This window comes from Neodiprion pinetum, chromosome 6 (assembly GCF_021155775.2).
Source record: "Neodiprion pinetum isolate iyNeoPine1 chromosome 6, iyNeoPine1.2, whole genome shotgun sequence".
NCBI classification, from domain to species: Eukaryota; Metazoa; Arthropoda; class Insecta; order Hymenoptera; family Diprionidae; genus Neodiprion; species Neodiprion pinetum.
Genome location: NC_060237.1, coordinates 23427033 through 23442482, shown reverse-complemented (window position 1 = coordinate 23442482; position 15450 = coordinate 23427033). Strand labels below are relative to the sequence as shown.

General features: G+C 43.7%; 1 long non-coding RNA gene across 1 annotated transcript in view; it reads right to left on the bottom strand.

Moving 5' to 3' along the window:
* The window catches only part of LOC124221390 (uncharacterized), a 37690-nt gene extending 22630 nt beyond the window's left edge, over positions 1–15060 (bottom strand). Inside the window, exon 1 of the long non-coding RNA XR_011177428.1 lies at positions 14878–15060. This is a non-coding gene — a long non-coding RNA (uncharacterized lncRNA). The remainder of the gene's footprint in view (positions 1–14877) is intronic.
* Between the last annotated feature and the right edge of the window lie 390 nt (positions 15061–15450).

Here is a 15450-nt window from a genome sequence, read left to right as displayed (position 1 = left end):
TTCGTAATTGATGAAAATCTACGTAGATCGGCAGGTTATTTATGTGATAATAATTCAAATATGCAGCATTCGTTCGCGCAACGCGTTCCGCGATACGTGTATTTATAGGGATTGCGTCTCGCTTGGTCAGCAAGGGGTCGCCCCCCTCTGTCCAGCGGACCAATGGGGTGGCTGTATTTTTTTTATCAATACGGTATAACGGGGGAGGTAGGCCGAAGGGTTCCGAACAAAATGGCGTTTTTCATCCCCCGAGGAAACACCGAGCGACCGATATCATTACGGGGCAAAATTTGTTGTTAATAATCGGAAGGGTTCGTGTCTGTTTTTTCTTCCACCCCACGCAGCCTCCTTTCGTTCCTTCTCCTTCTATTTTTACAATGTGAAGAATTCTTCCTCGGCCTCGATGAGGCGGCACAATTTTTCTATATAGACCCTCGACAGTCGATAGACCAGGGGCATTATCTACAGTCATACACTAACCCTGCTGCTGCTGCTGCTTCTGATGAGGGTCATAAGGAAGGAAGAAAGGGGGGGGGGGGGGGGGGGGGGGGGGGGAAGAAGACGTGGAAGAGTGTAAAAAGAGGAAACCTCGGGGCAGGAAAGGCGCGATGAAATGATCTTAACATGATTTGATGCGTCTACCGATAGGTGCGAATCCGTGCAGGCTTTCATCCCTTATCTTGAATCGTTATTTCCGGCCAAGCCTGCGGCACATTTCTCGCCTGCCTAAATGATTTCCTTATATTACACCTCTCGATAAGACAAAACTGTCCGATTCTGACTTCGATCCGATTATCCTACTTCCGAGAGGCCGTTCCACTTTCCGGTTTATCGACTAGCTTTTGCCGATTCTACCCACGATCCGAATGCGTATCGCGAAGCGAAAATAACACGCCAATTAATCTCGCCACCTTTTTCATCGTCCCTAAATTCGTGCGTATGACGTATTCGGCAAAAGGGCAATATACACTTTCCGGTTGTCACTCCCGAGGCTTCGATACGCGAAAAAACGGGGTTGCAGGAAGCTGAAGTAGCTCTGGCAAAGAAATCCTTCCGAAGACGGACCCCGCAACGATAGTATAGCGTCCATTAGCATGTTTGCGCTGCGTGAGCTCGACCTAAGTGGTGTTTTGTGCTCCCCGATTCGAGTCGTCCTTTATGCGCGAATTCCGTATCCTTTAGAAAAACTTCTTCGAAAATATACCTACGTATTTATATGCCGTCCGTATGGTATAGAACGGAGAGAGAGGATTCCCGTTGTCACGTACCTACACTGTACGCATCGAATTCCGAGTATAATATGTTCGCCTAACGCAATTCCGCGTCTACTCTCGACTAAAAATATAACAAGACTTTCGTTTCGGTGTTACAAGAATTGCTGCCGATTAACAAGGGCGTCTTGACGAGAAACTTGAACCGGAAATGGGAGGCGAGGTGAGGCCGGCACGTGGTCAAGCCGCGTCAAAGCTGGTTTTTCACGTCGTTATAAAGGCCTTCTTTGGGGCTTCGGGGTCCTTCGAGGTCCTCTAGGGTTGGCGAGGGGTCACCTTGGTACTTGGACCTTTTTCTCCGGGTCAAAAACCGGGTGGTTCTAGCCCCCGAAGACGGCATAATAACCGAGCCGAAACAAGGAGTGGAAAGTTGAAAACTTTCCAGCAGCACGTCGCGAAACGTTGTGCAACTTCGATGGGATTTTCTTACATACGTATTAGATGGCGGACGGTCCTCCCTCGCTATCCCGAACCCGGCGTCTCCCGGGAATTACGAAGCGTTCAAAAATTGAAGGTTACAGCACGGAGAGACACGCGAAACTGAAAACTGCATTTGAAGTGACCAGGGGTTGAGTTTCCGGTGTCTCGAGGGAGTCGCGGGGATGCAGAATTTAAATTCGAATTCAAAAAACCGACGAATGTAACATTTATTTCGTTTATTTGTTTACTTACTTATTTATTTTTTTTTTCAATTGTTTCCCGTTTACTTTATGCTCTCTTCCTTTCTCGTTCTCGCTCGAAAACAATCGCGTGAACGGAATCACGCGCCATTTTCATCCGCCCTTAGCATCATGTTGAGGTTCAGCACGTTTCGGTGATATTATAACGCATCCCCTACACATCTATGTACGTGCTTACAACCCCCGGTAACATCCGTACGATATATTCAATGCGGAAGGGTCGAAAGGTTTCGCGTACCTGGTATTTTAACCCTTTCCTTGGTCTAGTTTCCGATCGAACGCGTTTTTCGGCAATAATTTTCAATTACATCTTGCCCGTGTAATATTTCGCTGCCATTTTTTTTTCCTTTTTCGCTTCGTCATTTTTTTTTTTTTATTTTTATTTACTTGTTTTTTACTCCTCCTTTCTTCTCTTCTTCGGAACGCAACGGTTCGCGTATATGCATGCGAGGGGAGCAGAGGGCAGGGGCGAAACGCGTTGTGTTCTCAAACTGCGAAAAAGTATCGTATCTTGCGCGGTTGACGGGCGAGCTAGGCGATGAAAAAAAAGGAGGAGATGAGAGAAGGAAGGGAATATAAACAGCGCAAGTTTGTTCATTCGCGAAATATTTCGTCGAAAAAGAGAAAGAGCTGGAAAGAAGGGGTGAAAATACCAGACGTTTGTAAATCTAGAATTTTTTAAGCGTGAACGAATCGCAAAAACGGATGAACGCGCCTAATATATCTTACGGCGTCAGGTCACTGGTTCAAAAAGATTCTTTTTATTTGTCAGTTTCATCGTCGGACGTTCTTTGAACGGCTGCAGATTTTCAGAATCTATAACGCTGATCTAAGAAACGTTACGGTAGAGATTCGCGGTACTCCAAAAGACGCGAGTGTGTTCTGAAGCTCGCACAAAAAGAGAGAGGTAGACGGAGAGAGAGAGAGAGAGAGAAAAAACGGAACCCCGAATCGGAACTGACACTAAATCATTAATTTAGTTGCCCCGTTTTTTTACAGGTAGCAAAACCCTTTTCCCCCGGCAGGTATGCCTCTTTTGTGTTTCCGTTTGGGATCCGAAAAAGTTTTCTACCCTCTGCAGAAAAAGAGAGAGAGAGAGAGAGAGAGAGAGAGAAAAGCACTCTGCACTGTCATATTGGGGACTAATATATTTTTGATCGATACCGTCTCTTCCGAAGTATTGGGCCCGTTTCCCACGGCGGAAAAAAAACCGTTGTCCAAACAAACACACCCATAGAACGTGACTTTTCAAAATTCAAAGGCTGGGGTCTGCAGGCCATAGCCGACTTTGCGCATACGGGGGACTCGGAGCTCACGGAATCTGAAAAAATGAAACGTGCTTACACGTTAATATCGAATAAAAAATACACAACGAACTTGCGGGTGCTGAGAAGATCCTCGGAAACACCGCGGAAACTGAATATGCGGTATCGGGAGTTTGGTCGATGGCTCGAGTTAATATGACGAAAAATGAGGAGAAGAAAAAACAGTCTCACCGCAGGAATGCTATATGTTACACATACTTATACGCGGAACTAAGCGAGGCTGAAAAGTCGTGCGCTTGGAAAGAAATAAAACTTCGTGGTTCGTTGGAATTTTTGGTGGAAAATGTACGAAAAGCAGAAAAGCGAAGGCAATGAAGACGAAGCCTCGGGAATTTGATATTAAAAATTTGTCATATTTTTTCGATATTAGAATTCCGGGGATAATTCTGCCTGATTTCCGGTTATTTATTTCTCATCGTTTCTTTGAAAATAGCGAATTTCTACTCGACGATAATATCTGTGTGGGGGAAAAATTGGAGGTGTTCAAAAATTTACTCCAAAACGCGACGTTCGACAGCTGATTCGCGAATAGATTATGTTGCGAACATTTATTTGCACACGCGAATGAATTGGTCGCAAGGTGACGCGCGTATTCGCCGCGTGTAATTAGAATTCTCAAGTATCTAGTAAATAGCGCTGAGCTCGGCAAATAGACGACGAACCGAAGACAATAACCGTGCGATTTTGATTAATGAACGGAAGGTGGCTGACTTGAGTTATTAGCGAGAGAATCCATCGGAACGGTTTCAATACGGAATTACTCGAGGTCCTGGCGAATTGATTCGCAACGACTGGCGCCAGCTTTTCCCTGACACGTGTTTAATGCATTTACAAGGTGGAAACTGGCCAGTCTTCGGGGAAAACGGGCCAATTTACCCGCGGACAAAGACGTGTAGCGAGTACGGCTGATTCCTGAGTGCAAGGCTGAAAGTGAAAATCGGAAATCGGCTTTGGCTCTGCACATGAAACGCGAAAACCAAAATCCCCGATGTAATCCCTCTTTTGAACCCCATTTTTTTTCTCTCGCTCTCTCTCTCTCGGTCGCGACACCCTTCGCTAAATTTTAAGGGTTAAAAATCCGCACTCGACTCGACAATGCATTAGGCTACTGCTCCTGCAGGGATATCCCAAGCTCGGAGCTAGGAGAGATCGTCCCTTTCGAAGCCGTGTCATTCCCTACATTTCACATTGCCAATCGCTCTCGCGTATACGTGCGGGGTGCCCGGAAACGAAAATAAATAATAAAATAAATGACATTTTCCCGAACTGTTTTGGGTTTTGGAGCGCGACAGGCCATTGTGAAAAATTTTTTCCTCAGCTTTTTTCATTCTCCCTTTTACACCGTCGGACTACCCTGTACGAATTTTACACCGGTACTACAAATTTATTATGTTTATGGTCTGCCGTCGTGTACCTATATCGCTCCGGGAATTACCCTTCGAATCAATTAATGGCTAGCCACTGCATCTGTTTATTTCTATTTCGGAGTGAATTTATTCGTTTAACGTTTCCTTTTCGAATCATCCGGTTTATTATCTTTGGCGGGTTTTAGCCCGCGGAGTAGGGAAAAATTGAAGATTCGAAAACACGTAAAGGGTGACATCACCGAATTTTATATCGATTGCATAGCCGACGAGCAGTACTCCCAGTACGGTCGTTGGACCGACCCTTTCTTCCCTTTCTTTCAGTTATTCCCTTTTCTCCATTTATATATCTTTCTCTCTCCCCCTCTCTCTCTCTCTCTCTCTCTCTCTCTCTCTCTCTCTCTCCTCCGCTCGCTTGCTGCAGCGCACTCCGTGTTATTCCCCCTTTTTCCACGGAATTAGGGAATTTTAAAATTTAAGGGCAAGGGGGAAGTGGGAATGCCCACTGGACCGGACTAACTTCAGAATTTATTGCCAATTTTTTTTAAAGGCTTTAGATTTATTTCCAATTTCTCGGCTGATCTTTTCAATCTATGGTAGGTATACATCGCCAGGGCTGCAACTCGGTATAAAAATAAACACATTATTCGCTCTCGCCGATAATTGATCCCTCGCTTACTACGGCTAACTCGAAGCCGATTGAATTAGAGATTTGAAATAGTTCGCTATTTCTGACGCCTCGTCCTACCGAATACGTAACAAAGAGCAAGGGCTCGGAAATACCAGAGAATCGTCGAATATAACACGTTGAAAAAAGCGATTTAAAATAAACATCAAATGAAACAACGTGTACGTAATTTTTTTTCCTACAACGAATTCGCGATCATGTTCGAGAAGCGTAAAATTGCGTCTACCGTAAATCATTCAGGTACTCCCAGCACTGTTTGCGAGACAAATGCGAATTGGACCCGCAAAAAGTGATTGCAAATATGCAGATAATCAATATTACCGTTTCTGGGTGATGACCGTAACGCGGACGGCGTTTTGAGTTAGAATGTAGCGAAAGCTCGGTGTAGATGCTGGTGGGGGTGGCCTCTAATCGATCGCTGGTGTCCACCCTTATCAGGGGTTGGGGTTGGGGTCGGTGTCGAGGTTTCCGTCGGGGATACCGACGGGGGGCGTCGCGGCGGGGAAGGCCAGGCTGCTTTGCATGGCCGGCAAGCCCCACACCTACCCGGCAGCCTCCCTCGGGCCGAGGCGAAAACCAACCCTTAAAATGGGGGGGTGAGACCTTGGCCATTGTTGCCAGATGCCCTCCGCATTTGCATTTTCTCGCGGTTTCTTTGAAAAATGAATCAGCAGCCCGGCGCCTGCGAGTCTCGGGATTAGGGTTGCGATTAGGCTGGGTTTTAGCCGAAGTCCGACGGCTCTACGGACCCGGCCGAATCGCCCGACCGTGTTACAAAAAACACGAGGCATCTAAATTCCGTTAATACGCCCTGTGCCCGCCGAGCACGCCAAAATGACAAAACGCCTTCTTCGAGTTCAAACTTTCGACCCTCGCATATATTCTACGCGCCGTGAAGATTTTCATTTTAACTTGCTGTAACAATTTCATCATAAATTTATTCTGCCGTAATGGAAATGGAAGACTTGCCTAGCGTAAAGAACGTACAACGAATGCTGAAAAGTTACTTGTTCTAGGCATCACGGACGATCGAAATGACGGCTGTTCGTTAACCTTGCAAATTAACTGTTCGTTCTTCTCCTTTTCTTTACTCTGCACGGCAACCGAGTAAACTAATAAATGATTTAATGCGGCTGTCGGTTAATGGAAAGGAACAAATCGAGTCACAATCAGCTACGTTCACAGATCTCGAACATCTGCACGTGAAATTAGTTTGAGGAAAATTCTATTTGCCAAGCGAACAAGATCCGGAGCAAAGTTGTGTGAAAGATTTCAACGAGACGTGTTCAAGATCATCGGTGATTTGCAGGCGAGGAACAAAGGAACCATAAAAAAAAAAAGAAAATATCCTTGCAGTTACAGAGTCACGGCAAATATTCCCCGCAGCTCCGCATCTGTATTTGGACAGTTCTTGTTTGAATGTGGTTTTGAAATCTACATTTACTTCAAGACGGTGACTCCATATTGGCACAAGACTTACGAACCGGGCTATATAGCACTTTAAGAACTTCTGCATACTCTGAATACGAGGTTCGACTTTTTTCAAGTCCGTATTCAATTTGCGCGAGGTTTCATCGGTGCCTTAATACGTGTTGCACGTTTGACTTTGACCTTAAAATTATCACGCGCATCGCCAAAAGTCGGTACGAATTTTCAACCCCATCGCTGAGCGACATGTCGCGAATGAATTCTTGCGCCCGCGGATTTCGCTCCTTTGAAAAATTTTCTCGTGCTTCTTCTTTCTTTTTTATCCCTTCTCAAATCATTTCCCTGCGCACTGCCTTGCTCTGCTTCTCCTTTTGCCGGGCTTTGAAAGCTTGAGAATAATTGTAATGGATATCACTTACACGCTCCACGACCGCTAGGACTGTAACAGTGATAGATTCCGGGTCTGGAAAATTTAATGGAAAAATCCCAAGTGTCAGGTACAGGCACGGCAGCGATATGTCAGGCCATTCACGACTCAAGCGCTTTCCCTCCGACGGTGGAAGAGAAGAAAAAAATAAATAAAGAAAAAGAGAGAAGCGTAAAGGAAAAACTAAAATGCTCTTGGACGCGATCCTGGAATCGTACTGTGTTCCTTTTGACATTACTCGGTCACCCAAGATAAATTTGCAAAGGGCTCGCGATGAACGAAGCGGTGAAAAAAAAAGAAAAGAAACAAATTAAACCGGAAGTTACATTGACCTTAATTTCACTTGTAATATCTTCTAAGTTATAGCGAAAATTTCTCTCTCGCGTTAAAGCGCGATAAGATGCTGAAGGAATAACTTACCAAAAGAAAAGCGTTTTCCAGCTGTCCGCGGGTATGAATTAGATATAAATATTCAGTGCCGGAACCGTCGGCGTCGCTTGGGTATGAGTCGACAGACGCACGGCCAGTGTAATCAGGCCTCGCATTTACCGCCCTCGGAGTAGTTTCACCCGGGTCGGTACAAACGGTTTCCGTGACATCTGCCAGGGGTTCGAAGCCTCGTTAAGGGTTGGTTGTGCGCAGGGTCGGTAATGCAGGACAAAATATCCGGTGAGTGTTGAGTCAGAAGTTCGCCCCTGGGCTTAATTGCTACGCTTGGGAAACCGCACCGGCTTCGAGGGGTGGACAAAACTGGTGGGCTGGCCCATTTTTGCAGGGCCGGAACGATTCTGGCACTGAGGGTACGATGCCCGAAGTATAAGGGTAGGGGAGAACGGGACAGTCTGAATAAAATTACCGCCGGGCGAGATCGAGGGAAGTATTTGAGTCGCTCTTTTTTTACTTGAATAATATGAAAATCTTTTAATCTGAGAGGAGCGACGGCTCCGCGGCAACTTTTCACGGCAAAGTTTCATGCTAATTGTTTGATTGATCGTTATTACACGAGTGGTTGAGATCTCTGCAAGTTTTTAATCGCGAAATGATCATCTCGAAACTTGTCCGATGAATATTCAAACATTTATATATCGAGAAGCTAGTCTCACTCCTGATACGTGCGTCTTTTCTGAAAACGTTGTTTCATCGCGTTGCACGACTTGTATGACCGCTAAATTCAATTTTAATTTCAAGTTTCAGTTTCGAGGCTGATTGCAAAAATCAAACGTCGATACCGGTTCCGTCATAACTTCGGCAGGAAAGAAAATACAATTTTTTTACAAGCCTCGTGTAATTTATGTCACACAATTAAGCTTTATGTTCAAAATTGATTTTTATCAAACTGTTCTATTTTCTATCGAAAGTCGACATCCTTTTAGTTACAACAACGAACCATTTTACTGTAATTGCAGATTTTCTAAAGAAAAATTAAATTTTTTCCCCGGTCAAGTTTCATCGTCTGTGAGTAACGAAAGTTTGTTCCACAGTATCATTTGAAACCTGCTGATAAATTGATTCAACATTGTTTCGAATGTAAAATCGAAAATAAACTACTGAATTATTTTTCCCTAAGCTGCTAAAATATGAAATTTAAAGAATCCATGAAACTTCTCTATATTCAATTGAATTTAAGAACTTTCGATTCTATTTCCCAAATTCTCCACTGCACGTAAAGTATTCTGCGATTATACTTCTATAATTTTAACGAAACAGATTCAGAATCCAGGTTTAAACGTGAACCAAAGTTTACCGGAAACCGCGACCTATCATAGTTTACGGGTAAATCATCCCTTAGCGAAGCAAGGGTGTCATCCCGTTACCTCTGTTGTGACTAATTCACAAATCATCGCTGAATCACATCATCGAAGAGAAAATTGTGAATTTTTTCGAGGCGTTAATCAACCGTCAATAAATCGCTACCTCTACCAAGTTAATGTGTTTCGCATGTTTGAACTGGAAATCCATATCGATTATCGCCGTATTTCTCAGCACGTTTCGAGGCTCCGGTATGGAGGAGGGATGTGAGGGAAGAGAGCCCAGGTACACTCTAGTTCCGTAACCGAATTAGGAACGTCGGGATATTGCGGAACGCCTTCGTGCAATTGTTTTAAGTCGACATCTCCGCCGACTGCAGAACCCTGCATTCGCTCGCCCCCGACCGGCGGACATTCGATTTGTACTAAACTATTAGACAGTGAATCGAGTTATCGGAATATCCACGGCGACGATTTCTCACCGAATTACGTGCCCGGAATGATAACGACCACAACGATTATCGCACGTTAATTACGACGTCTTAATTATAAATATAATAATCGTTGCGATAATAACACCGCGTAGGTATTTTCACACCATTATGCCTCGTGCGTTATCGTGTATACATTTATCATGAGAGGTGGGGGCTTAATTTATTTGCGCCCTTGCATATTTAACTAATTTTCCCTTATACTATCCCTGGAATTATCACATTACGATCAATTGTCCATTTCTTATTCGCAACTTGAGGTTAATTATCAAACTACTTAAAATTTTTCTTTCGAAAGAACTGCAGACACGATCTTCTATTTCAAATAGATCTATTTTCCTGTTCATCACGGCAATCTATTTCCGAAATCTGCTTTTTTCTCGAATCACAAAAGCCCGTTAAAAAAGAGCAAAGGTGCAAATGCTTTGAGCCATCGAGCTGGAAAATCTCAAATTTGGCTAAAATTCAAAAATAGCATCTTCATCTTCCAAATATTATATTTACTTAGTCTTAGAGGTAAAAGGTAAAAACATTTTTCTGTACATATCACGAATTTTGAAGAATTAATGGAAATTAGTTCAGACTCACTGCTGTATACTTGGAAACAACATGATCAATGCATTTGACAAAATTTGATCCTTGGCCAGAGAATTAGCCAATCCATGGCATCCGCGGCCCGCAGTATTTTCGTACTGTAATTATCACACGTGTCAGGAGGTTCGGTTGGGTCTTAAATTTCAAAGGGTCGTCCATGCCCCCCCTCCCCCTCCATTTCTTCTCTTATTACGGGCGATGACGACGCGCCTCGTACGTACGAAAACCGAGGTAGTCCCTTAATTTCCGCTAACGACCAAAGTTTTTTGGTGTCCGAGCGGGTCCGGGGATCATAAATTCAAAATGGCGGATCCTTTGGGGCGAAAACAAAAGCCACTCGGGCCGAGCGAACGAGGCCTCGAGGCTCGAGGGTCCGGGACGTGGACGAGCCTTGCTTGGTGTACGGAACGGTTGATGCGGGGGCAGCGGGGGCGGCGAGACGGGGACGCCGGGCGACGAGGGATCCCACCGAGTGGCGGCGGGCGGCAAGGGAAAGGGGATGCAACCCTTCTGCGAGGGCGCGGGGGCTGCCCAACCGCCCGCCGAAACACCGAAAATGGCGGACCCAATTAAGAGGGCTACCCGAGTGCCGCTCCAGCCTCGGCTATTGTTGTATTTATCCTCATTGCACTCGCCGGAGGAGGATACGCGATATTTCACGTCCTCGCTAACCCTGAATTGCCATTTTCGTTAAAACGTCTTTTTTTTTTTTGTTTTTTTTTTTTTTTTTTTTTTTTTTTGATTCAATAAATCTAGGTAATAGAACGAAGGCCTCGTTTGTGCCTTTGCCACTGTACTTGTAAAACGTTCTGCACACTTGGTTCTGGTACTGTAGATTTGAATAATTGATAAATTAATTACGGAAGCACAGTTTTTTACTGATAATGTTGAACGGTACTTTTCAATACTTGATTGTTCAAAAACCAATGCTTATAACTATCATAGCTGATTGTGTATCATACGTAACCGCACGTTTTTATTTATATCGTATTGATATCATTGAAAATGGATCAATCGATGGGGCCCCATACCGAACTAAGGTGGCCGAAAACCGTGCATTTTATGTTCTATATTGCGTTTCGGAAACATCGTTGCATTTTTTGCTATTTTTACGTGAGGTACGAAATTTATACAACTCATTGTAATATTTTGCAAATATTTGAATAAAATTTTTATGGCTCAACCAGCGAAAGAAAATTTAAAATTAGTATAATATTCACCCGAACAATCCAATTCACAATCATTCACAAATTCTTACTAGGGGTAGAACGGCGGACAAAAATTACGTGTTATTTTATGTTAAATTCTGTACGCACATTCTATGCTTTGCAAAATCAGCAATATTCTTTCGTCGTTTTAAAAATTTATTTCATACACTATTTTACGTATAATTTTACTTCTATAATTACACGTGAAACTTGCACGAAGTCATAATTTATGATCGTAATAAACTACACTCGAATATGGAAAAATCTTTTTATCACTAATAATGTAAATTGGTCAACATTTCGTGAAAAATATCACAAGATCTAATTATCTCCAATTTCCTTCGTGTGTAGAAATTTGCAACAACTAGTAGCAAAGCTGTTTGTTTAAATTCTGACCAAGGTTAGCAGGCACTTGTTTTCTGCATGGAACTACACTTGAGAATTCTGAGTCCTGACTGAGCTTTGCCGATGCACTTTGCGAGTACCTTATTGTTAGATACGTCCCTAGAAACGTGGTATCATTTTCCCTTATACCGGTGTACGTAGCGTTACGCACTACAGAGGAGATGCCCAGCTCCTTCGTTCGAAAGACTTAGCGTTCGGGTACTTCGGCTCGTAACCGACGCGAAGCGTCGCGCTGCCTCGAGTGCGAATCGTTAATGGCGTCGGTAGTGTCTTTACCCGTGACCGAGACACGGAGACTCGCTAAGTGAGTGCCTTTGCGCGTATATGCAGCCTTCCGTTCATTTGGCTCGGTAGTTTTTCCACTTCGTTGTTGTTTCTCTCTTGATCGTCAAACGAGATGGTTTCAACGGGATAGCGCTTACAAAATAAAAGAAAGAATCTTACAGAATCGGGAGAGAAAGTCCGAATTTTTATCTCAACTTGGCGAAAGGTTGGATTTATTTGCACGCTAATATATATTCGATTCATTATAGGGTACGATTCTTGTGACTAGTACTCGCCATTTTTGCCACTAATCGACTTTGATTCTTGTTAATTTATACGGTGTAAATTTGAAAACGGTTGAGAAATCTTGGCGGAGGAAATTTAAACCAGAAATATTAAAATCGCGTGGTTTTTCTATGCGAGGTGAACTGACCTTTCAGGAATTTCTTACCCGACAGGCGAGTCAAGCAGGGGCTGACTAGCAATGCTTTTACTACTGTCGACGACTTCGCGTTGCGTATCGAAGCAACTTCTCGAGGCGATTTTTCCGCTACTTTTATGTAACGCAGGTCACACCAAGGTGCTCAGATATTCACAGAAATTAGTGTAAATAATTAATTTCTGAAACGATCGCTGAACGACAGTAAACAGCGTGGTGATACTTCTGCAAGTAACGGGGATTCTGGTAACGGATAGAGGAAGACTTAAAATGCCTAATACCCGAATGCAGATATTTTCAGAGCTTGGGAGGTTTAAGTGACGACTACATAGAATAAAGACAAGAACAAACACTTGTGGGAAAAATTGTAAATAATAAAATTTTCGACTCCGTGTATCTTGAAGTGCGAAAAAATACCGTAACCTTTAGCGATGTTCCCGCCGTTTCAATTCTTATTACAGAACAGATCTTGTAGATCTTGGCCCAGTTATTCTAGTAAAGGGAGGTTCGGCCACGCCATCGAGGCTCTTTTATTATTAATTTTTCTTTCCTTCGCATACTTAAGTAGAATCCAAGAGCGTTCGTTTGCCGTCGATCTTCGGGCACAGATTACAAGGAGCATAATCTGCGCGTCCGTTCGAGGATCATGGCGCGAAATTAGACGGCAACTCGTGAATTTCTGCCTTACGGTGTTTCGTAAAATTTCGAAACACATGCAGGACTACAAATCGCAGTTGTGTTGTAATTTCATCGTACAAACTTTGAGCGTGTACTGTACGACCAAGATACAAAGGCCAGTCAAGTAGTGGAGCGAAGTCGAGCCTGAAAGTGCGAATCAAATGATAATTTCAAAAATTTATTCCCGGTCTTTGGAGTAGCGTATTTCGAAAATTCGAACGCGAGGTTGCGGCCCAAGGTCTCGGTAATCGAGGTGAAATTTTTTAATACTTATTGGAAATTGAAAAATGGGAGAAAATTCGACGTTTCCAGAACACTGCGCTCGTATCGATCTCAGCTACTGTGGGCGTTGCTATGAGATGGACCCTTACAGCTGGAGATTCGAGTGTCGCCAGGCTACCCTCCCCCCTCCCCCCCCCCCTCCCTCCCTCCCTTCATCCACCCTGCACCCACCCCCTAGTACACCCTCGTTCCAGTACCCACCTACGGTTATTACTTTTGCAAATATACAAGATATCATATTCCGAACTTTATCCACCGCGCAGAGCTCTCAGAAATTGTCTCTTAATACGATTTCAAAAGCAATCGACCGTTCCCGATGGTGGAGCGAGCTTATTTTTCGAGTGACGCAAGTAATTACTGTAAACTACGCCTTGTATTTTTCTGATTATTATATCTGCGATGAAAAAATCTCTACAAGAGTCGCAAAATTATTCAGTACGCAATGTCCCGAGATATGAAAATTCAAGTTCTCTAAAATCAGGGTGAACTTTACTCGGTCAAAAGGTCGTAATCTTATCAAGGAAACAGAGGTCGAAAATTTGAAAATCCTACCCGGCTTACACCGATTTAAATTCATATTTCTGCGTAATATATTCATATTTTCTAATCATCCCATCACCGATATCTTGTGAACCAATTAATTGACAAAAGTTTGTAAACTTTTTTTTTCGTATCTCGCTCGGAACTTTGTGTTGCACTATCTCAGTCCTCTTGGGATCCTCGAAATTTTTTCTCTTTTCGAAACAAGATTCCCGTGGATACGTTGTATAAAAAAAAAATGCTTGCAAACTCTTGTCGGATTTTGAAAAACGCAATTACGACAATCTGACCTGATTAATGGGGATCGGTCGATGTTGTTGTGCAGGGGTTCGGAGTATCCGACGAAATAGTCGCTGTGGAGAGATTCTGGACACGGACTGCAAACTGGCTGTGCAAGATGTGATCTTTCACCTTTACAGGTGTGTCTTTCATCACCTGTTAGGATGATGCTGGACCTCTGGACCCGGTAGATCGAGTATTAAAATATCTCTGACCCTCCGAGTCGGTGCAGCAGGATCAACTTAATGGCCGTATATGTGTATGTACACAGATGCGTCCCTCACGTGTACACGCACGCGCACACACACACACATATGTATTCACGAGGCAGTGATATCCTCATATACGGTGTAGTAGATCCGAAGGTAGCGTGCATAAAACGAGACGACCGTATTATTCAGATCAGTTCTTATCTCGGCGTGAATTTTTCTTTCCTATTTTATTTATTTATTTATTTATTCTTTTTTTCCCACACCCACGAATGTTATTATTCCGCGAGATGACGTGACGTCCGGCCAATGCCCTAGTCGCGTGGGAGTCCATTGTTTGGCAAAAAGGTAGAAAAATACGGAAGAAACGGGGAAAAAGGGGCGAAAAAAAAACACAGAGGGAAGAGGGAAAACATACCGCGAAAACAGCGGGTCTGAGGGTGGATAGACGTCCAGAGAATTATCGCAAAGTTTTCTCGCGAGTTTTCGGCATCTCGCTTTCGGGGGCTGGCGTCGTAGTCGGTAGGTATGAAGTATAACGCGTGTAAGATACATACGTGGATGCGAAGGGCGGTGGGGGTGTATCCTCGTAGAGGATGAAGACCGGATCTCTCGTCGTTTTTCCCGGCGTGGCTAGCCAGGCGTTTTGTCATGCATGGACGATGTCGATATGTGTACACTCCCCCGAGCAAGCTCGACTTCCATCTTCAGCCACCCCCGTTCGACCCCGTATAATATAACCTTCCCTTGCCTGGGTCTGCCGGCTCGAGGCGGCGTTACGCCGCCGGGGAACAGAAATTGTTATTATTTAGTAAGCGAGTTGAAGAGGCCTCGTTCTTACCTAATTATATGATGTAAGCCGGGCGAGAAAAGCGTGTTCAAATCAAAAGAAATTGGTCATAATTAAAGAGGCCGATTTCCTCACCTACGTAAGTATGTGTGTATATATATATATATATACGGGATATTAATTATTATAAATCAGGCCTTCTTTATTGCATCCAAGACTCGGAGAGTACCGGAATTAGTCGTCAATTATTCAAAAGTATTTACTGCGATTACTTTCAACGAAGTTGTCTCGGTGTCATCTTCGTAGATTTTTTTTATTATAAAACACCTTGAAGGTAGGC